Source organism: Mesocricetus auratus, unplaced genomic scaffold (genome assembly GCF_017639785.1).
Source record: "Mesocricetus auratus isolate SY011 unplaced genomic scaffold, BCM_Maur_2.0 Super-Scaffold_100023, whole genome shotgun sequence".
Taxonomy (NCBI): Eukaryota; Metazoa; Chordata; class Mammalia; order Rodentia; family Cricetidae; genus Mesocricetus; species Mesocricetus auratus.
The window spans coordinates 9878043-9901019 of record NW_024429204.1 but is presented as its reverse complement, the minus strand read 5'-3'; the positions used below and the strand labels follow the sequence as shown (position 1 = coordinate 9901019).

General features: G+C 37.3%; 1 long non-coding RNA gene across 2 annotated transcripts in view; it reads right to left on the bottom strand.

Moving 5' to 3' along the window:
• The window catches only part of LOC110341350, a 143284-nt gene extending 120867 nt beyond the window's left edge, over positions 1-22417 (bottom strand). For both annotated transcript variants that reach the window (XR_002383252.2, XR_002383253.1), the window contains exon 1: positions 22094-22417. This is a non-coding gene — a long non-coding RNA (uncharacterized LOC110341350). The remainder of the gene's footprint in view (positions 1-22093) is intronic.
• Between the last annotated feature and the right edge of the window lie 560 nt (positions 22418-22977).

Below are 22977 nucleotides of genomic sequence, written 5' to 3'. Positions count from 1 at the left end.
GACATACTTAAAATCACCTTGAAAATTATGACTATGAGGAAAACCACCAAACCAAGTAAAATCAAAGCTAAGGTACAATATGTTTTTTCATTCCTTTTTTAAAAATCTTCTTGAGGGCATTGGAAGATTTGGTACAAAGCACCGTAATCGAGGCTGGCCTCACCTCACCACATGGCAGATCTTCCTCCATCACCCCACCCTGCCTGAATCCGGGGATTACACATGTGCGCCACCAGACCAAAATTTCAAGTTCTATGTCTTTCATCTGGATAACATACATTGAAAGCTTATCCCATGAAACAATGGGCATTATTTGGAAGCAGCACTATTTAAAAGGACCCTTAATAAAGAAACAACAACATTGTGGTTTACCAAGCTCAGACACAGGTTGAAGAATGAGTAAGACTAATGATGAAACAGTGGTGGCATTCATAAAGGCTAAGAGTAGGTGTTAATATACAAGCACAAAACCAATTCTCTAACGTGCTTCCAGGGGAAGCATGAATACGCATTTTATTTCGGTAACTTACTTAAAAATTTGTGTGGCAGTGGTGATAAATATCTCCAGCAAAGTGCTTGCTACACAAACATCAAGACCTATGTTTGGTTCTCCATCACCTAAACAAATGTCAGGAATGGTGGCATATGTCTACATCCTCAATGCTTGAGGATAGAGAAGACTTCCAAGAATTTGCTTGTTAAGTTGTATAGCTAAACTTGGAAGCTATAGGTTCAGTGAGCGACCTTTCTTAATAATGTACACCTAAATAGAGAACACAACATCAAACTCTAGTGTCTGCATGTAGACAAACTTGGGTGAGTGTACCCTACAACATACACATGTACTAAAAATTAAGGGATAGTGCCTTATAAGAACTTCAGTGTCTGTGACAGTAAGTCAAAGACCTGCACAGATTCAAACCAGCCAAAATCACAACATGAACAGGAGAAAAGTGTCCAGGATGTCCACAGCCCAGCTGAGAAGCTACCTGTATTCATTAGTTGATAGGAGGGAAAGAGAGGGAGTAGGAGAGGGAGATGGCCAAGGAGAGGGAGAAGGAAGGAGAATGGGGCAGAGAGAGGATGTCATTTTGTTGAGACTGTGACCTCTAGTAAATCAACCACTCTCGAGGACAAGCCTCCCCCCGCCAAGAAGAATCTTTAAAGGATACATATTGTACTCATTTTTTAAAAGAGAGATAACACAAAACTTGGTAGGTGAGGGAAGTGGGGTAGATTTGGGAGTAGGTAGGGAAGGTAATCAAGATCCATTGTATGGCATACTGACAGAGTTAATAAAATACCATTTTGAAAAGAGCATATTGAAATTAAGTTATGACAAGAACCGTTAGAGCACAAAGACATTTGGAGAATGGCAAGGGCTAAGACTAGAAGTGATGGCATCGTTACAGAGCTGCACCCAAGGACTGCTTTATTGGATGGATATGAATATTCCAATGAATATGGAAAAGCAACCCATTAAAGAATTAAAAGGGGGATATTTACATCCTAAAAAGCTCATGTGAGTAGAATTTAACCAGAGTTTAAACTTGTTAACATCACTAAAGCATTTTTAAATGTACACAATTGCTCCTTTCCCTTGCATCATTCTTTTAATAATAAGACTAAAATATTCTTCAGTGAACAAAATATTTGTTTCTTTTCTACTTTAACATTATGTAAATATGCCTTGGGGAAATATTTTCCAAGTAATAATAACCATTCAGATATGCGTATGAAATAGCTTTTAAACTGAAAAATAGTTTTCCTAATAACCTTGTACAAATTTGTATTCCTTTTGACTTTACAAGCTATCCTTATTATATCAAGTATTGCTTAACACAACCATGACAACAACCATTGTTCAAGTTTAGAGATTCATCTCTTACTTTACCAGTGATATCATTTATGATTTTTCAAAATAATGCTTTGTGGTATTTTCTAAAGCTTTTTATTTAAAAAAAGAACACCTCTGGCACTGAAAACTAAATGTCTCTAGGAATGGTTTTGTGTTGTTATGGTGGGTATGAACTACCCGTGAGCTCTCCCATTTGCTGTCTTCATGGAACCTACTAGAGAGACTCAGATTTTAATTATAGGAAAGCAGTTAGGACAGCCTGTGATTGCCACACTACGTGATGATGAAGTCTAGGGCAAGTCTCTGAGCATTTTTCATAACCAATTAATACATGACACCTTAAATAACATGGGTTTGTCATTCTTTATTAAAGGAAAGTAGGACAAAGTTGCCAGATTTAAAAAAAAAGAGTTAGGAATATCTGCAACCCACACAGTTTGACTTCTATGCAGAATTCTTGACAATTATTTCTAAAGATAATAGAGGTGACCTTCACATGTTTTACCTACTTATCTTTCGATCTAAACTTTCTTTAACACAAGCCAATGTGAATATTACATATATAGACAGAACCAGTGGAAAGGTTTCTCTAATGATGGTCTTTGTCAGACTTTGGGAGTAACAGGTGAATTTAACTTTTCATTTTGTTCTGTCCAATCATTATTAATTGATAGGAAGCCTAGAATGATTTATTCTAATAAATCATTTTTTCTCTGTGTCTCTAGGGAAGATAGAATTTGAATTATACTTTATACTTCTTTCTAGGAAACAAGAATATAAATTAGTTCTTTTGATACTATCTATATAATGTGAGCAAAGGCCACATAAATACTTGGAATTACCCAATACTGTAGATTCAGAGACTGACACCAATACTTTCTCTTTTCTTTCTTTTTTGAAAGATTGTCTGAAAACTGGGTGTGTCAGATTCAACAAAATTTGCAAAGCAAGAATTGCATACTCATGATGAATATTTAAGAACCCATGTAATTTATTTAGGGTGCATTAGGTATTCTATCCATGTTACTAATTATAATAAAATTTAAAAATTGGGCTGGAGAGATGGCTCAGCATTTCAGAGTACCAGGTGCTCTTCAAGTGGACACAGAATTGATTTCTAGCACCCATTTATGGCTAAAACCATTTGTACCTTCTGTTCCAGGTGATTGGTGATATCTCTGCCCCTTTGTGGTACCAGGCAAGCATGTAGCACAAAAAAAATATTCAGGCAAAACTCTTACATACATAAAAAGAAGAGAATTTTAACTATTATATAGATTATTAAGGGTTTAATGTTTTACAGCACCTATTCTAAATACAGCATAGATTTTTCCTGTCACGGAAATACACTGAATTGTATTGTTTATTGGATAAATTCTGGACATTGTAAACTGTTAAATTATATGTTTTGATAGTTTATAAGTGACAAAAATTATTAGGCATATTTATAGGGAACAACAGATTGTTCAAATTTATGACTACATTGTAGAAAAATCAAATCAAACTCATTAATATTCTCCCCAGTGAAAGAAAGTTCCTGTAAAGATCTCCGAGGTGGACTAGTTTTTATTGCACTAGGATGCAGCATATAAGCCTCCAAAGGAATGGGGAGACAGCAGTCTTACTCAGCTCTCACCCCTATGAACTTCAGCAAGAGCCAGTGCAGCAGAGTGGTGCCACACATACCTTGGAGGTAACCAACAGCCAGCCCTCTGATGGGGCTTAAAACATAATAAAAAATAGGTAAATCATTCCTGGTGCTGGAAACCCAGACAACGGGTTACCAGAGCTGTGAAATCATGGTTCCTAAAGAATTGTGTATATCCACCATTTTGCTAAGCAAACATAATCCCTAACTATATTCTAATATTTGTACTTAAAGGCACAGATATGTGTAAATCTCAGGCCTCGTTAAGGCAACTTCTCTTTGCAACAGGAGACAATTACATAAAAGAGCAATCAATCAAATGTAGTCGCAGAGCCTAGTCTCAACTGATAATCACACTCTACTCCACCTAAGGCTCAGAGAACATTATGGAAGCAGGGACAGAAAGAATTGAGATTCAAGAACAAGAAATTTGCTCTAAGAATGAGCCTTCTGGAAATGTCAGAATCTACACTGTGAATTATCACCAACATGACTGCCTAAAGATTACCTGAATAATGAGGACACTAGTAAATATATTTATGTGAACATGGGAAAGCTATGATGTCTCAACCACAGACAAAGATCTGTATATAACTCATGCAACTAATGAACATTGGGGGTGGGAGAAATAGTCTTCCCTAGGAATGAGCACAATTGCTTACCCAACACTAAACGGTCAGTCCTGAAAACATAAATGCAAGTAACATATAAATACAAGTTATCTGGTGTATTTATGTATTTAGTACTATGTATAATATGTGTATAACATATAATATGCATACATATGTAATAACAATTTTAAAAACAGGCCATAACTTTCACACAGTACAAGGGGTATACATGGAAGAGTTTGTATGGAGGAAAATGAAGTAAGAAATGTTGTAATCATATTACAGTCTCAAAGACATTAAAGAAAAGAACCACTTCTTATATTTAACCTTCTGAATGACTCACTAAGTGACAACTTTAGTGATATGGAGAGGAAGGACCACTACAATTTTCTACCAACATAATTGAAAAGCATCTTGCTTTATGATTTTCATTCTTCTGTTACTATCAAATTATATTGACCTTTTGCCATGTTGGTAAATGACATTTGGGATGAATTAAACCTCAGTTCTCAGGCCATGCTGGCTCATATATAGCTCAAGAATGAGCTATCTCTTCTCTGTTGTGGGGAACACTGTATATTTACATTAATTCATCAGTTTATCAAATGATTAAAATATTATTTTAGCGATTTTGCAATATGCAGTATTTTATTACTGCCATCATCACTTGTATCAATAGGGACTGAATAATTCACACTTTATACCTTAGGCCAACATCTCTACTTCCTCCATCCCTCCTCTTATCCTAAGATTTGTGCTTAAAATAAAAAAGACATAAAGCAGTAGAAAGATTAACAAAGTACTTTCTTTAATTTTGAATCTCAGTTTGCTTTTGACAGTTTCTCTTCAGTATAATCATGTATCCCCAGACTATTCTTAGCCCATCTGTGAAAGGAGAAAACCTCTTTAAATCCTCACTACACCAAGTCAAAGACTAAAATTTAGAGTATTTTAACGTATACAATTTGAAAAATGCCTAATCCTTCCCTGCCTACACAGAGATTTTATAGTTGTTTTTCAAACCTCTAAAAAATTCACAACCTAAAAATAGGTCAAAGTCATGATTCAGAGGGAAAAATTTGATAGTACTCATCTGAGAAGAAGTAAACGTCCTCTCAAACAAATGAAATATAAAGCTATGAGTAAATCACATTCATCTATCAGGCTAAGAACTAAATAAACTTTTTAAAACATTCATTTTGGTCAAAGCAATGAGAAATAAAGAACTTTTATTAACACAACTAGGAAGGTAAATGATTCAAGATGTAAAGATGTAAGATGTAATCAAGGAAAGTCTACCAATGCTTAAATTGAACAAATGTATCTGTTTGAAAGTTTGATGCCTAGTAACCCACACGAGATTTATGTACTTTGGATGTGTGAGAGCATGGCAGAGGGAAGCAAAGGAAAGTAAAATTTGTTTTTCATTTAAAAAGTCTTCTAAAATATGAAATGACAAGAGGTAATATATAAGTGATGGTCAAAGACTATAGGACAGAAATACAATATGCAGCAAGAAAATGAATGAAGGGAAGATATGCGTTTTATGGAAAGTAACTGGAAAATCATGCATAACACAACTTTGTGTACAAAGCAATTTTGTAAATGGATATATTAGTATATAAAACTGTCTCACTGCTACCCCTGTTGGAAAATGGATAGGAACTAGGTGAGCGTAATACTGTTTTAAATCAAATTTATAAAATTTTATGCATTTTTAATATATACACAATAATGCATTTTAGTGTAACTGTGGGACAAATGCTAAACATTTATTCTCTATTCCGTATGCCTTTTAAGAATAGATTCTTATTAAATTTGAACATATTCAATAGGCTCATTTTGGCTTCCCAAATCTGCAACTTCAAAAGCACACAGTTTCAGAGAAGATAAAGCCTTGATGGGAACATATTACAGAATCTATGCAGGTTGCTTTTAATGATTATCTTGTGACATGAGGATTGTAAAGTTCACAAATGACAAAATAGCATAATAGTAATTTAGTAAAAGGCATAATTTGAACTCAAGTTTTGATAACTTATCAAAAGGAACATTTGGGTGAATGTTGAAATTAAAAATAATACAGATAGAAAGTATCACTGATATGCAAACATTCTTGGCCAAAACTAAGCTACATAAATGACAGCAAGAAACTAAAGGATATTTAACCTTTTTCTGCATTTTAGTCAGTGTTGTAATCTGTATGTTTCTCAATTTTTACCATCTCTTTTCCCCTCTTAGAGGTCTTACAATCACCACGTGACAAAAGTCCATGGATATTGTCTCATGATGAAGTTAGTAGGAGAGTGGATGTTAAACCCAGGGTGTATCATGGGGAAAACATGACAGCTTCCTTCTAGTATATAGCTATAACCATATCAATCCTATGATATAGAGGAAATAAAATGGTAATTCAAGACATTTACATAGTCGTGGGCAAATACAGTTTAAAAATAACACTATTCCCAAATATACCTCACAGAGAATTTGAATATCCTTTCATAGAAAGCCCATGATAATATCTGCATGGTGGTGAAAATTCTTACTCGATGACTATTTCTGTTCCTTGAAAAAATTCAGTTTGGTAATTAAAAGACCAAGAGCATATTGAATGCATAAGAAAAGAAATTATAAATAATCCTTTTTACACTAAAAATAGATAATGGATGGGATACCAATTATTTATGTTAAGGGTAAAATATTCATACAAAGATATTTTTATACTTAAGATAAATCATGTGTATTAACAAAGTACAAAGCTAAATGAAATGTGTCTAGTATTAAACAATTTGATAAGATTGCCTAGCTATTGGACATGCTAAGATTTATTCAACCTTGTCACTGAGACTGTATTAATCCAGTGTTACTTAGCAATCCATTTTGTTAACTTCAATATATGCCTTGTGATTTTTCTAGGTGTATTGATCTTACAAAGTATAAAAGAAGAACCCTTCATGAAGAGTTTCACTGAATCCTTGGTTACTTGAGTAGAAGAAGTAAATGTTGAGCTACTAGATGGATAACGTCAGCTATATTTAAGCACTAACTGGAAGGAAGTCAGATTCCATATTTGAGAGAAAATATCTAAATTCTGCACTCAACCCAGTGACATGTTATTCTGTTTCTCAAATCGTGCATTCCACGGTGTCCGGATTTTGATTTCACAGTCCACAGGAGATGAAAGAAAGGAATGAGACACAAGCACAGTGTTCTGGTGCTTAAAGAAGAAAACTGACTTTCCTGCCACTGACATTAGTGGAGCACATTTTTTATCTTAGTACAGGCAGAACCCAGAAAGATCTGTCACTGTCGCAGAAACTAGGGCCAAAGTTATGTGGTTCTCCCGACCCCTGTGCAGACAGATAGAGACTTACAAGGAAAGGGTAGAAAAGCAAAATACTGCAGTTTCTATCCAAGAAAGCCATGGCATAATTTTACTAGTCAAGTCTAGGAAATTGAAGACTCTGACTTGCATTCGTTCTCTCCCTTGAAATTTCATTTTTCCCGTCAAAGTACATTCTTTTGGTGAGAAATGTATTCTTTTTATTTTCAAGCAATACACTCAGAGAAGGCACAGTGGGTTACTATATTTAAAGCCTAAGATAAATAAATAGGACTTGACAACATGAATTAATGCATATGAATGAAGATGATGGCAAATAATTCCAACGTTCAGTACCAGTCTTTGTGCTTGTACCTCTCCATGGATTTGGAAGCTTATTTCATTTCAGACATCTTTGTTTAAGTTTTATGTCAGTTTTAATTGTCAAATAACTTCTTATATCACAAATATTTTTCAAATATTGTTTAGATTTTCTATTTCCAGGATCCCTTCCCTTTATGTTTTCTTTATTGCTTCTATTTCTATTTTCATATCTTGAGTACTTTCTTTTATCTCTTTGGTTTTTTTTTTTCCTTTGGCTTTCTTTTAGGGATTTGTTAATTTTTCCAATTTTTTGTCTTTGCCTCAATTTCTTTAAGGAATTTTTTTCAGTATGGGAACAAGAGAGATCAGGTTGGAGAAGGCTGGAAGAGGGGGATTAATGAAAGAGATTACTGGAAAGGGGGACATTTCAGGATCATGTAAAAACCTGACACAAGGGAATCTCCCTGGAATCTATAAGGAAGATCTCAGGTTTGACTCCTAGAAATATCAGATACATAACCTGACCTGGCCATCTCCTGTGACCAGACTGGTGCCTAGTCTAGATCTCCCTGAGAAGGGGAAATAAATAGATTAATATTTAATTAGTTAAAATTATTGATTAAAGTAGTTGTAGCGAGGACTGCTTAAACTTGATTTAGATTAGCTGTCTGAAGTATCTCTAGGTTAGTTTGTCTTTCCTTTCCATGAGGCATGAGAGCTCCCAATGGCCCCAGTACTCCTCACTACTACCTACATTTATAGGTTGATGGATCAGAAACCCAGGAGTAAGCCCTGAACATCACCTATACTTCAAGAGGTCTTCTAACAACATGTACAACTGTTTTCTTTTACATCACTTTCTAAGTCACAATAGTACCAGAAATCTACAGTTGAATTTCTTAGGATAGCACAGTTTCCTCTCCATGGACTTACACACAGTAATTCTTTTCACAACCAAAATTTCATTGACATAAATTTTCAGTCCCAGTATGATTATAGGAAACATTTACAGCGTAAGTCTCAGCATCATAAGTGACAGTTTTTTTTCCCCACAAAGCTTTCTCTTTCCCAGGATATCAGACTCTTTAAGGTAGTGTTCCTGCTATTTTGAATATTGGGATTGTTGATTTATAAAATTTCTGTATTTTCACACTGTCTTTTGGAATTCGAAAAACTTAATTTGAGAGATTCATCTTGGAGATGTTCAGGAAAGAGTTCTATTTTTATCGATACACACATAAGCACATAAATGTATGCACATGTATATGTACCTACTTACAAATAGAGTCTTAAAAGACAAAGTCTCGTTATGTTTTCATGTTGGCCTGCAACTTTCTGTAGAGACCTGGCTGGTTCTGAACTCACAGATGCACCTCCATGTTTAACACAGCATTTTCAGGTGAAAATATCTGGAGTGCAGATATGATCATCATAGCTCTGCTTCCCAGAAGATTTTATTATAATTATTTATTAAATGATAGATGCCCTTCTTCTACATGTCTACTTATTGAGTATTAATAATTTTACAGATTATGGTTACCAGCTCTTAAGTATGCCAACAAATTATGTTGTATTTCATTGGATAATATATTTAGTCCTTAAAATTCGAGAGGTGTTCATTCCTATATGTTTTATACCTGAAAGTCAAGAGTGTAAGCATTTCTTCTATCATATGATTGCTAATAAATAGAACAAAGGACATACTCTTCTTTGGAAAACATTGGGAAGCATCTATTTTCACCCATTAAACCTGAAATGGGTTCACCACTATTAATATGCTGGTAGGAATTGGATTCAAAATATATAATTTTATTTTAGTGTCAGTAATAGTTTACTTTCATTGTAGTTACCATGATGTTGAGGGAACATAAAAAACAGTTTCTAATGTTAGTTTATCCCTACAAGTAATAGTATGCAAATCATTCAGTGGTAGATAGATACACAGATAATCATGTAGACAGGCAGATAGATGATAGAGAGATGAATTTTTGCCAGCATGTATATATATAGACTAGAGGAAAAGAAATATTTAAAAGTCAAAAGATGTGTAGATAGTTTGTTTTTTTTTTAATTTGGCTGGTTGTGGGACTCTAGACAAGTAAGTACTTTCTCTAGACTGGTTTATGTTACAACAGACAGAAGATGGTATATAGATCCTACTCTTGCAAGGGAATTAACTGTGACAAAGCACCTGAACATCTATGCTGAGTGAGTACTCACAGGTTTTAGAACTTCCAATTGGCATGTGTGTGGGGGGTGTTTGGAGATATGTGTCAGCTATCAGTATGTGTGTTTGTGTACCTGCAAGAGGAGACGAAAATGCATATCAGATCTTTTGGTGCTGGAGATATGGGCAGTTTGTTGTGATCTACCTCATGTGAATGCCGGTAACTGAAGTCTGGTCTTTCGGAAAAGCTTCAAGTACTCTTAACCACTGAGACATTTCTCCAACTCTAGTTTGTTAGCTTCTTAAGCAATCACTACATATCTCCTTTGTACTTTCTGACATGTCAGTTTCACTAAGTTACCTTGGGTCTCATGGCTATTTGACATCTCAAAAATTATACTACTGTCAAACAACTGAAGCTATCGTGCTACTAAGTATTCAGTGTCATCAAAACACAAAGAACATGGAATGAAAAATGAGAAATTAAATAAAAATCATGTGCAATATCCTTCATTAAAAAGATTTCGATTTAAATATACAAACTGAAAAGTGACCATGTCAAAAGAATAAAAAAATAATTACTGAGATGCACAATGACAGAATCTTATGTGGGAGGCAATGAAGCTATTTAAATTACAGGCTCCATCATCACTAGTATGTAAAATAGAGGTGAGAAACCTCTGCAAACTGCTAAGTAGTTATTAATTTAGGTGCTGAGAACTGCGAAGACTCTGTCAAAACTATTCAGTTATGGCCATGTAACACAAAAGCAGCAGTAGAAAATGGATACCAAATACCCTTGCCTATATGCTAATGAAATTTTACATCAAAATGTTGCCGGGATTTGGCTTGAGGGCAACTGTTGTCAGACTATGTGTAAAGCAACAGAATCATTAACACATTTAGCAAAACATCAACTTTTCTTCTTGTCTTTGCATCCAAGCCTTGTTAACATCTTGACAAAGTGTAACAGAGGATGACAACATACCTGCTGTCATGACAAACTGTGACTGTAAAATGTCACTTGGATGTAGGAAGTGCCCCAGTATCGCTTAGCATCAGTTCTACAAGCCAAACATTTTAGAATTAATTATTGCAGAATTTCATGAATTGCATTTGATTTTATTCAACCCTCCTCAAACTCTTTCCAAATCCACCCCCCATTTCCTATCTACCAAACACTGTATTCTCCTTTTTTAAAAGAGGAAAAATAATAGCATTGAGCCCAATTTAAATATTCATAAACTCTTGGATGTATGGCTATCTACAATAGGGTTATCAAACTATCATGGGTGACATCCTTAAAGAAAACTGACCCTGATTATCCTAACTGTCACTCATCTGCCTTGTGACAAGTCATTTTGTATGTGAGCTAGCTGAGAAACACAACTGTACACTGTATCAGATGCCTTTTGTTGTGGTGATGAAAAATGGCCAATAAGAACTTCTGAAAGAAAGAATTTATTTTGAAATATGGTTCCAGAGAGAGAATCCATAACCTCAAAGAATGGAAGGCCAGCAAGTGGCTGGAACAGGAAGCTGAGATTACATCTTCAACTTTAAACAGGAAGTCACAGCAACTTCCTTTTCACAAGCTTCTCCTATTTCTAGCCTTGGCACCAAAGGGCCAATATTAACATGAACCCTTTCTAGGAGCTATGCTTAGCTGTTAATTGGAGAAACTAAATACACCATTCAAAATCTTCCCTGGGATTTTATCATTAGAACACATAAAGAGATAGTATGTGGTTTGTTGACATTATGTTGGAAATTTAGAGAAATGTTTTGATACCGTAGATTTGGTTATATAGATTTGCAAAACTAATTTGTATTGTTATGTAAGATAAGATTGCTTCTATATTAAATAACAACATTTAAAAAATAGTGATGTTTTCCTTTAAAAACAAAATAAGACCACGATGTCTTTGGAGTTGTATAGTTTCTGCAGAGAAAGATAGTATTTTGTTTTTGACTTAGAATAAATAAATTTACTGATATAATTTATGTATTATACCAATACATAAGTTAGCCAATATATGCTCATGTGACTGTTATAGTTTGAAGACACATACAACTTGCTCTCTCAACATAGTTCGACATGTGTAATTTTGAATATGGAAAGGCAGCCACAATTACATCCATTAAATATTATACAATAAAGACATTACTTTGATTAGTGTTCATAAAATCTACATCAGGAAGTTGTTGTTGTTATGCTTATTCTTGTTAGATGTTCAGATTGGTTTATCCAGCTTGTCACAAACTTGGATATATCTGGGAAGAGGGAATTTTTGATTTTTTTTTAAAATTAGTCCTTTTATTTTTATAGTTTTCTTCTCTTTCCATGATTTCTTACCTATCCTCTCCCTCCCTTTCCACCCAACAATAAAACCTCCAAAACATAGAAAACAAAATAAAATAACACCCTGAATGAAACAAAACAAAACACCAATTTAACCAATGAAAGCATACACCCAAAAAAACAACAAAAAAAGAAAAAACAAAACCAACAAACAAAAAAATCCTATGGACCGTGCATCTACTCCTAAGTATGTGGCAGATTTACCCAATGCCACTCCATCGGAGAAAGCTAATAGTCCCTCTCCCAACCAATATAAGTGACAGTTCAGTTGTTATTTCCTTGTTATTTCTAGGTTTCCCAATCATTCACTCACTCATTTATTTTTTAAACACTATAGCAAAATGAAACATAATAAGATAAAACAAAACCTGTCCCTTTGGAGTTCGATAAGACAAAATAACAGAAGGAAAAGAGTCCCAAGAGTAGGCACAAGAATCAGAGACCAATTCATTTATAGACCCAGGAACCCCACAACCATTCTAAATTGAGAATCCTCATATATACACAAATCTCTGGGCATGCTGCCTCAGTATCTGTGAGTCCATATGATCTTTGCTCATGTTGACTTATAGGGACTTGTTTTCTTATTATATTCCTTCCCTTCTGGTTCTTACACTCTTTCTCCTCTTCCACAGTGTTCCTTGAACTCCAAGCAGAGATTATTTTATGGAGGCATCCCATTCAGCATCTATTCCAAGGTCTCTCACTCTCAACATGACATCTGACTGTGGTTTCTATATTTTTCCTCATGTGCTGTCAGAGGAACCTTTTCGGATGATAACTAAACACAGTATAGAAGAATATCATTAGGAGTCATTTTATCAATATATTTTTAAGACCAGTATTATTTGGCTTCCCCCTAGATCATTAGGCTGTCTAGTCTCAGGTTCTTGCTCACCCAAGCAGTGCTGGGTGCAGTTTACACCCTGTGGAATAAGCGTTAAGTCAGACCGGTTATCGGTTAAATACTCCCACATCCATTGTGTGCCATACTTAACCTATCATGTCTTGAAGGCCATACACCATTGTAGATAATGGTTTTGTGGCTGCCATGGTGTTTACATTAGCCTTTTGATTGTGTGCAGGGTATATTACTCATCCAGTGATGCCAGAATGTAGGGGTGAGGGATCTGTGTAGATAGATACCAGTTCTACATCTCCATGATCAATATAGGTGTTGTCTTCAGCAATAGGGCCTTGCTATCAGTTTGTGGAAAGCAACCTAGAGTATTGACAACAGCCTGGGTTCTTTGGAGATTCCCATGTTTGACAAAACGGTAAAATGACGCCATACAATAGGCCTTTTGTCAAATCTGGGAAATTGAATTGATTAATGGATAATGTTCAAAGGTCCAGCTCACTGGGGATGATCTCTTTCCTGGGTAGATGATCCTGAGTTGTGTAAGAAAGCAAGCTCTGAAAGCTACAAGTGCCAAGCTGGTAAGCACTGTTCCTCCATGGCTTCTGCTTCAGTTTCTGGTTCAAGTTCTAGCCCTGATGAAGTGTTACCTGAGGTCGAGCTGCAATAAACCCTTCCTCCCTATGTTGCTTTTGGTCACTGAGTTTTATCATAGCAATAGAAACCCAAGACATGATGTTATTATTCCTTTTCAGAGAAGAGTCAAGACTAGAGAAGCTCAAAAATTATTTTATGATTATTTATTAAGTGAAATTACTAAAACTTGAATTCATATAATCTATTTTGGAAAAACTAAAAGATATGTCACTATGCTGCTGCTTTCCTTTACATTTGTGAATATTTCCTTCTGATGATTTTATTAATGTTAATATTATCACATTCTATTTTTACATGTTAAAAATACCTCAATGTATTTAACAAAGACTGAATCTGTACTTAATTGAGTCTAGTTCTTACATTCTTTCTGCTTTTGATGAACAATTTATATGTCTTCCGCATTTTTACTAATCTGCATGTCTTTTTTGATATCATGACAGTAATTCTGTTATATGCGATACAATATTCCTACCATGTTTTAATTTTTATTGTAATACAATACTTAAGCAATTTTAAGCTGCCATTTACCATTTTATATTTTGTGATGCTTCTTTATGAAAACACATAAACATTTTCACCCTCACAATTATTATTCATCATGTGATTTATAATTTGTAACTATTGTGACTGGCTGAATATGATCTATCACTACCTCAGGAGAAAAGAAAGCCACAGTTGCTTATTAACGAATGTCAATAGCTCTAGAGTGAAGGTATCAAAGATGTTTGTCATTTATCACTTATTTTCTTCCCCAAGTGAAGAATACTAGCTCGCCATTTCTCTGTTTCTCTAAGTTAAATGCTTAGCCAAATTCCCACTGCTCCTAAAATTATCCTATTCTAGTCCATGAAAACCACTGTATTTAGGACTTGAAACCTAAATCCCTCTGACACCACTGGCATACAGTTGATCACATCTTGACCTCAGAGGTCTGATCACTTTCCCCCTTGTGGTTCTTCTTACAACTTAGAATTATCTTCAACAGATCAATCTATATTTAAAATATTGATGCAGTGACACGTGATCGGTGACATATACATTGCAAAGTGTGTGTGAGATTGTGTGTGTGTGTGGTACACACATACATACAAAAGTTCAGAGAGGCTGCATCAGTTTCAAGAAGAGCCCCAGTAGACTAACAAAAACATAGTAAGTCTGTATTGATAAACCAAGGAAGCCAAAACCACAGCAGTAAAGAAGTGACTACTGTGAGGAAGTCCTAGTAGAGTCACAGGTTTCAGTGTGAATTGCTGAAATTGAATATAGCTGCAGAGGCAGGGACAAGCATATGTGTGGTCTGAAGATGGACACTTTAGACATGTTAATAGGTAGATGTGCAGAGATAGCATGTCAAGTAATCAATGTCAACAGCAGGGCTCACGTCAGGAGTTCCTTGGCTGTCAATCCCTGACACACAAACTAGACAGGCAGATGAGACGTCATTAGGTGCTTTCACCATTGCCATTTCTAGGCATCCACAACTGCTAATTCTTGGTTCTGAATTCTGTGTTATCAGTATAATATGCACACATGCTTCAGGTCATCACAACTCACCCTGGTTAAGTTTGTAGAGTTCTCTTTCTCCTCCCTTGAAACAGTCATTTCTGAACAACCTACAAGGGCCGTGCCCCAGGCATTCTCCATTCTCGAAACAGAGTCAAAAGCTGAGTGTAAAACAGAGTCTCTCGGGGAAGAACACAACCTGAGAAACCATGCTTTACACAAGAAAGAGTAAGGCAGAGTAGGCTATGGCCTTGTTTTGGCAGGGACTGCGGGGAATGTTCCGAGACATTGAAGTCAGAGTGGAGACAATGTCTGAGGCTCATCAGAATGCAGAGAGGACCATTAACTGTAAGTTAGAGGAAAAGATGCCATACCTGAGTTTGATCTAAGAAATAGAAGGAAAAAGTGCATCAGGCAAAGAAGTTACAAACTAGGCTTAATGTGTTTCCAGGAAGGAATAGACAACTTACTGCTCAGAAACACTCATGTTTCAAAGTGCAGCATGTTATATAAGTTTTTCAAACTCTAATGTCTTAATGTACTAATAACTTAGGGTAAGAGAATTTTAATATCTAGACAACCATCTGTAAAGTTCAGAGGAGAATAAAAATTTCCCATTGGTAAATCAGATTGATTTTTATGTTCCTAGCTTTCTGGCAGTTTTACATTTACTTACTCCTGAGTTTTTTCTCTAGTCGGAGATATACAGATACACGTTTGAGCATACACGGACATACATTCATGAACAGACACATGGCGGGTGCTGGTAATAAATAATAAAGAAGAAAAGGACGTAGTGGCACAAACAATGAGTGCAGATAACATGAAAAGGTGTCCCTTCTATGGCGCATGATGATTCCCTGAAGTAGGTTAGTGTCCACCCCTCCCCCACCCCTTTAGACTAGGCAACAGTAAAATAGCAGCTCGTGGCCAGACAGCTGTCAAGCAGCGGAGCTTGAAATCAGCATCAGATTTGCTTCTAATTTATCATCATTTCCCACTACGCTATGCGCCCTTCATGAAGGATTTTATTTTCTCCGTGCAAAGGCAAAAGCACTGTCAGCATAGCACTCCTCTCACAGTGGAGTCCACAGGTCACAATACAACTAAACTCATACATAAGATTTGCTGCTATGACCAGTGCATGAGCAGCAGCCAAGGTTTACCTACTCTGAATGGGTAAGACTGTCAGTAGCTCACTTTCCAATATCACACAGGCCGTTTTACTCCCAACTCCTGATACCCTAACACAAGATAGAAGAGTGTTTGCTTCAGCTAAGGCACCTTAGATTTTTCCATTTAAAAGGAAAGGACTAACATGCACCAACTCAGTTCTGCACAGAGGAGTTACCAAACAGAATAATACAAACTCTTTGAAAAGGGGAAACTGAATGTTCCATTTCCTGGTGGGGAAAATTAAATTCTGATAAAGATTAAGTATAGGGAGTAATATGTAGTCTTTAATTTCCTTGCATTTAGTGGTATTTAATTCCACCGCATCAGAAATTCTTTGGCAATCATGCAGTCATCAATCATCAAAGTGCTTTAACGAAATCTTAAGTAGGAAACTTAATGCCTACTTACACAATTGTTAGCTTCAGTAGCTCAAAGAATGCAAAGTCAATAGCAATTAGGAAAGAAAACCTTACAGAAAGGGAAAGATGGCTATAAAATACCTAATTGTTTCTTTTAAAAAATACTCCCTTGGTACCTTCAAATGCTAATAAAATGCCATTTCCACATGACCAGTAGCACACAGGTCTTTCTCTTCTTGGGTAGAAAAGAAAACATACTGTGGTGATGTACATAATACCCTTCATTACTAAAGATTGTATTATTCTAATGTTACTGATTTATAATTAATTTGTAAGTGATTCCAGAAGTTTAACTCCCCCACCCTCTGTTTGTTGCTAAGCAACAATAAAGCTGCATGGAAAACTGCCAGGTTATTGACTCTCAGTCCTAATGTGTAAACCTACTTAGGAATTATTGAGGTGGGATTGTTCTTTCTAGAGTCCTTTACATATTGTGTCTGCGATTCAGCTCGGGCAAACTTGCCTTTATAATGAAAGCTAGTCTAAATAAATAAAAAGAACCTTATAAAAAGGACATTGTATGTTTTTAGTATAATATACATGACAATTATTTGTCTTGAACACATTGCTGCTAATATGCTCTTGTTTAGAAAAAGTAAATCAATGATAATTGTGCCTAATGTTGCACATACAGTAATCTATTTCCAATTTCAGTGTACAAAGCAGATGTAACTCACTGGGTATCTCCATGGTACAAGAACATCTGTGTTTTTACAACTAATAAAAGAACTAGGGAACAGAGCCTTTATTTAATATAAGCATGTCTAAGTTGTTTCAATAAAACATACAGAAAAAAAGAAAAATATTGAGCTTTTTTCATTGTTTCCAGAAATTCCATGTCCAACACTTATGTACAACATAACCAAGTCAGTTGATAGAGCTCACAGACTAAAGGTCAAGCAGAGAGCACTGTTCTGAGAAAAATTAGATCAACTTCTATTAATGTATCATTATTCCTTTTTCGTTCCCTCCTTCCCTTTTGTCCCGTCTCCTCCCAACACTCTTTCTGCTTTTCTTCTAACTCTTCAACCTTCTAGGGTTTCGTTTTGTGGTTTTTTTTTGATACCTAAGCACACAAAATTATCTGGAGATCAAAAAGCATCTTAAAACCTAAGTTGATTGCTAACGTGGATTTCAGTTGTTACTATTTTACACATTTAAAAAAATGGAAGCTTAACACAACAAAACCTCTTGCCTTTTACATTTTAGACAGAAATAAAATTTAGAGGCAAACACATACAGATATATACTACACACATGCACACACAAACACATGAGTTAGGTACTACTTGGGTCAATAATAGAATGCATGTATGATGGTGGTCACATAAGATTATAACAGAACTGAAAACTCTGATTTCCTAGTGAAGTGATGACCACAATAACTCAATAGTGCCCAGTTTTACTTGTGTACCTGTATTGATGGTGATGTACAGAAACCCACTGTATCATATGAAATTACAGCATGTGCATATATAGTACATGATACTTTATAACGATAAATAACTATGCTACTGATTTTTATGCTCATTGCACTATATCTTTAATTGGGATTTTATAATACACTATGCTTACTTTTAGAAAACTCCTTTAAATGGAATACTATATCACACCAATACTAGTGTTTCCTGAAACTCTTGACTGTATTGTTTTTCTATGGTCTTGATTTAATCCCATGCTGTGTTGCAGCATTCTGTGTTACAAACTATCAGACATTTCCCCTTTGATTATTTTTGAAATATATGGTAATTGTCATATTCAGTAATTATCTTGCTGGGATATCTAATATAGCCAGCTTTCTCATTGGATTTTCATTGGTCCACCAGCTAGCAAATAATGACATTGAGGCTTACTATTAATTATTTAATCTTGGCCTTAGTGTAGGCTTGATCCACTGGCTCTTGTAACATAAACTAACCTGCATTATTAATCTATGTTTTGCCATTGGCTTCATCACCTCTACCCTATATCATACGTCCAACATCTTCATGTTTCCCTGGAATCTTTCTTCTTCTCAGAGTTCTCTCTCTACCCAGAAGTCACACCTATACACTCCTGCCTAGCTATTGGCCATCCGGCTCTTTATTAAACCAGTCAGAAAGGTACCCTTAGGCAATGATACATCTTTACAATATACACAAATACTCCACAACAATATATTTTTATAATCAATTCACCCATTTAGGTATATTTACATTCAATTTGCTTATTTTATCATTTTGCATGCCACCCCTTTCTGGTTTGCTTTCTCTTACAGTGATAAGCACAACAATCAACTGCAACTTTGATTTATTTAATTTATACTAGTGATCACAACCCGTCAATGAGGGAAGGCATCCCAGGAGACAGCAAGACCCAGGGGCAGAAACCACGGAATAATGGCGCTTCCTGCATTGCTCCTTAATTTCTTCCACCTGGCCCTTCAGGGTTTCCCCCAAGCCCCCATCTACTCCCTCTTACTCTTTATTAAACGACAGGCCTCCTATGTATATTGATCAACTGTGTTAAATCAAGTGACAGGAGGACTGGGCACCTCCTCTTCCTTAAAGTCTGGGGGAGGCTACCAAGTTGCAGGAAAGGATCCCATAGGCAGGTAACACAGTCACTCAAAGATCTTTACCTAGCCCAATCGCTATCAGTGACTCTTCACCCAGTAACTAATGGAAACAGATGCAGATTCACAGCCAAACATTAGGCAGACCTCAGGGAATGCTGTGGCAAAGGAGGTGGAAGGATTCTGGGATCCAGAAGGCCCAGGGACACCAAATGAAAATGCACAGAATATGCTAGCCTTCTTAAACAGCCCAAGTACTACACACAGTGAGTTGAGCATTCTACCAGTAGTCAACAATCAAACATCATTCCACAGACATAGCCATTGACTACTCTGATCAAGATAGTTCCAGCACTGAGGCTCCTGCTTCCCAGGTAACTTTAGGTTGTATAAAATTGACACCTAAGAGACTGTGAACATATATTGTTGAAGTAGTATACACACCCTTTCCTCTCTTTGTCAGCTATTAAGTGATGAGTACCAGCCAAGAATGAAAATAAAAAACCAAATACCAAATTGAATTACAGATAGTGATGAAAGAGATTTGGAAAAAGTTAAAGCATAGTAAAACTGAAGTTGGATTTTCTGAGGCTGCCTATCTAACAAAATTCCCTGTATCAGGCATCAGAAACCAATCATATTGGCTGGTCCGGATAAACAGAGTGACTCCAAAAAAAAATTTAGGCAATTGCTGAGACACTGGCTTGTACCTCATAAGTTGAAGATATGTCCCTTTTGGAGAAGACATCACACACATCAGGCAAAGGACTCAGAAGATGGAAATGGATCTAACCTGAAAGGCTCCTTCTTTTGGTCTAACTGTCTTAGCATCAGCAAGTATTACATAAGCTGGTAAGGGAGAATAGGCATCATAGTCCTATGCACCTCAAGGAATATTGGGGAATACAGGGTGGAAAAACAGTAAGAACCAGGAAGTGAGTCGAGCATTGGTGACGCATGCCTTTAATCCCAGCACTCGGGAGGCAAAGGCAGGAGGATCTCCGTGAGTTCAAGGCCAGCCTGGTCTACAGAGCGAGTTCCAGGATAGCCTCCAAATAATACAGAGAAACCCTGTCTCGAAAAACCAAAACAAACAAACAAAAAAAGAACCAGGAAGTGTATCCTAGAAATTACAGGAAGGTTTCATTCATGATCCTTCAACATTATAGTCACCTAAACAAGAACTTAATAATAATATTATCAAAAGACATAGTGATGCAGATCGGGGGATCTCTTGTGACTCTCTCCGTAGACAAAGAACTAAAGACTAAAGTGATGACTGAATAGAGGAAAAAGGATTGTCTATCAGAGGGATAAGCCCCCTAACTGAATATTCAAAACAAAGTGGTCAGTCCTGAAATAATATACACACAGCCATACAAAATGGACTCAGGAGGTTGTATTTACAGATTTATGTACATATATTCATATGTGTAAGTATAATAATAATAATAGAGGTAAAAGAGAAGACATGGAAGGGGAGGAGTGACATAATTAAGTTTTCATTAAAAGGACTGTGTCAGAGGGGTGGAGGACACCAGGAGAACACTGCCCACAGGATCAACTAAGCAGGGCTCACACAGGCTCTTAGAGACTGAGGACAACCACTGAATCTGCATTGCTCTGTGCTAGGTCTTCTGCATGCCCTCTGTGGTGGTTTAGCTTAAGGGTTTTGTGGGACTCCTAACAGTGGGATTGGGACCTGACTCTTTTTGCTGCTCTTGGGACTTTTTTCTCCTACTAGACTGCCTTGCCCAGGCTTGATATAAATGCTTGTGCCAAGTACTATTGCATCTTGTTATGCCATGGTAGTGAGAAGGCGCAGCACCAAAGACTGAGACACTGGGAGTCAGTGAGTAGCAGAGCAGGCTGCAGACTCGTTTATTGAGGAAGTTAGACCTGACTTTATACCCCCTCCCTAGGTCCCATTGGCTCAGGCGCTGACTCCGCTGTGTGTCCTTTCCTCATTGGTGTCTCTGCGTCAGGTGTCTCTCCATCACGTTGTGGTTTGGGAGGCATTGTTTGGCCTAAGTGTTTTGACTTCTCCTCATCTGAAGTGTAAGGGGCCTTGGCCACAGGTGGCGTTGAGATAATACAGAGGTTAACATTGAACTGCTCCTGACAATGTTTGTTGTGGGCAGCTATAACTTCCTCTGTAGAAGAGGATGTGAGGCTGGCAATGACGGTTAATAGGATGGGGACAAAGGAAACAGAGGGGGTCCTGAGCTGACCTCACGCTTTCCAGAAAGAAAGAGAACGTGCATTCAGAGGTCAGGCTCCCACGTGTTTTCTGGGGGCCAGCACCTCCACCTCATCCCAAAATTCTTCCAGGTCTTAACCTTAGACACCTGGTGACCAATATTGATTTTAATGCCCTCACCTGAGGCTCCTTACAGGGAAGGGTAAGTTCCCCATTCTCTTAATGCAGGAGACGGAGCAAGAACAAAGTCTAAAACAGACAAAGACAGACTCGAACACACATAGCAAGTGTGTCAGACCTCAGTGTAGTAGTTGTTCCTACCTAATGCCCCAGGGGTACCAGGCAGACACAAAGGAAAAGACAAAAAAGACGGAGGTCCCCGCGCTCACCTTCGCGAGGACCAAGGACGTGAAACACACGGGGGCCAACTCACCGGACAAGTCCCCGGAGAGGGGGCGCTGAAATGCACCTAGGAGTCCAAAAGTGTGCAGATAGTGAAAGTGCACCAGTGTAGGGAGGATCCCACCATGCACCGCCAGCAACACAGGCAGGACTCAAACAAAAAACAGCCGTGGCGATGGAAAGAAATAAGACACCCTGATTCAAGTGGGGCCGAGAGAGACCTATGCGAGAGCCCCAATTCAAAGCACCAGATGCTGCGGGTGACCCTGCTCGGACACCCCTTGGGATAGGGGATAAGAAAACTCGGCACCAACGACTCAGGCACTGGAAGTCAGTGAGTAGCAGAGCAGGCTGCAGACTCGTTTATTGAGGAAGTTAGACCTGACTTTATACCCCCTCCCAAGGTCCCATTGGCTCAGGCGCTGACTCTGCTGTGTGTCCTTTCCTCATTGGTGTCTATGGGTCAGGTGTCTCTGTGTCAGCAGTCTCCAGGTGTAGAGGCGGGCTTGGCTCAGGGAGGAAGTACTTGTTGAGCATGGGTATGGGCATACAGTGGCCTGGGCAATGGGGACAGGGCGACTGCAGCTTGGGTAGGCTGGCCGCAGTTTCTCCTACAATGTTCGGTTGATATTCCTGGGAGGCCTGCTCTTTCCTGGAGGGAAACAGGGGAACAATGAATCTGGGGGAGAGCAGAGATGTGGGGAGAGGGACTGAGAGGTATGGAAAGGGGGAGGTTGCAATCAAGATTCTATGAGAAGAGCACGGCGTTTGTGGCACACGCCTTTAATCCCAGCACTTGGAGGCAGATGCAGGTGGATCTCTGTGAGTTCGAGGCCAGCCTGGTCTACAGAGCGAGTTCCAGGACAGCCTCCAAAACAATACAGAGAAACCCTGTCTCGAAAAAAACAAACCCAA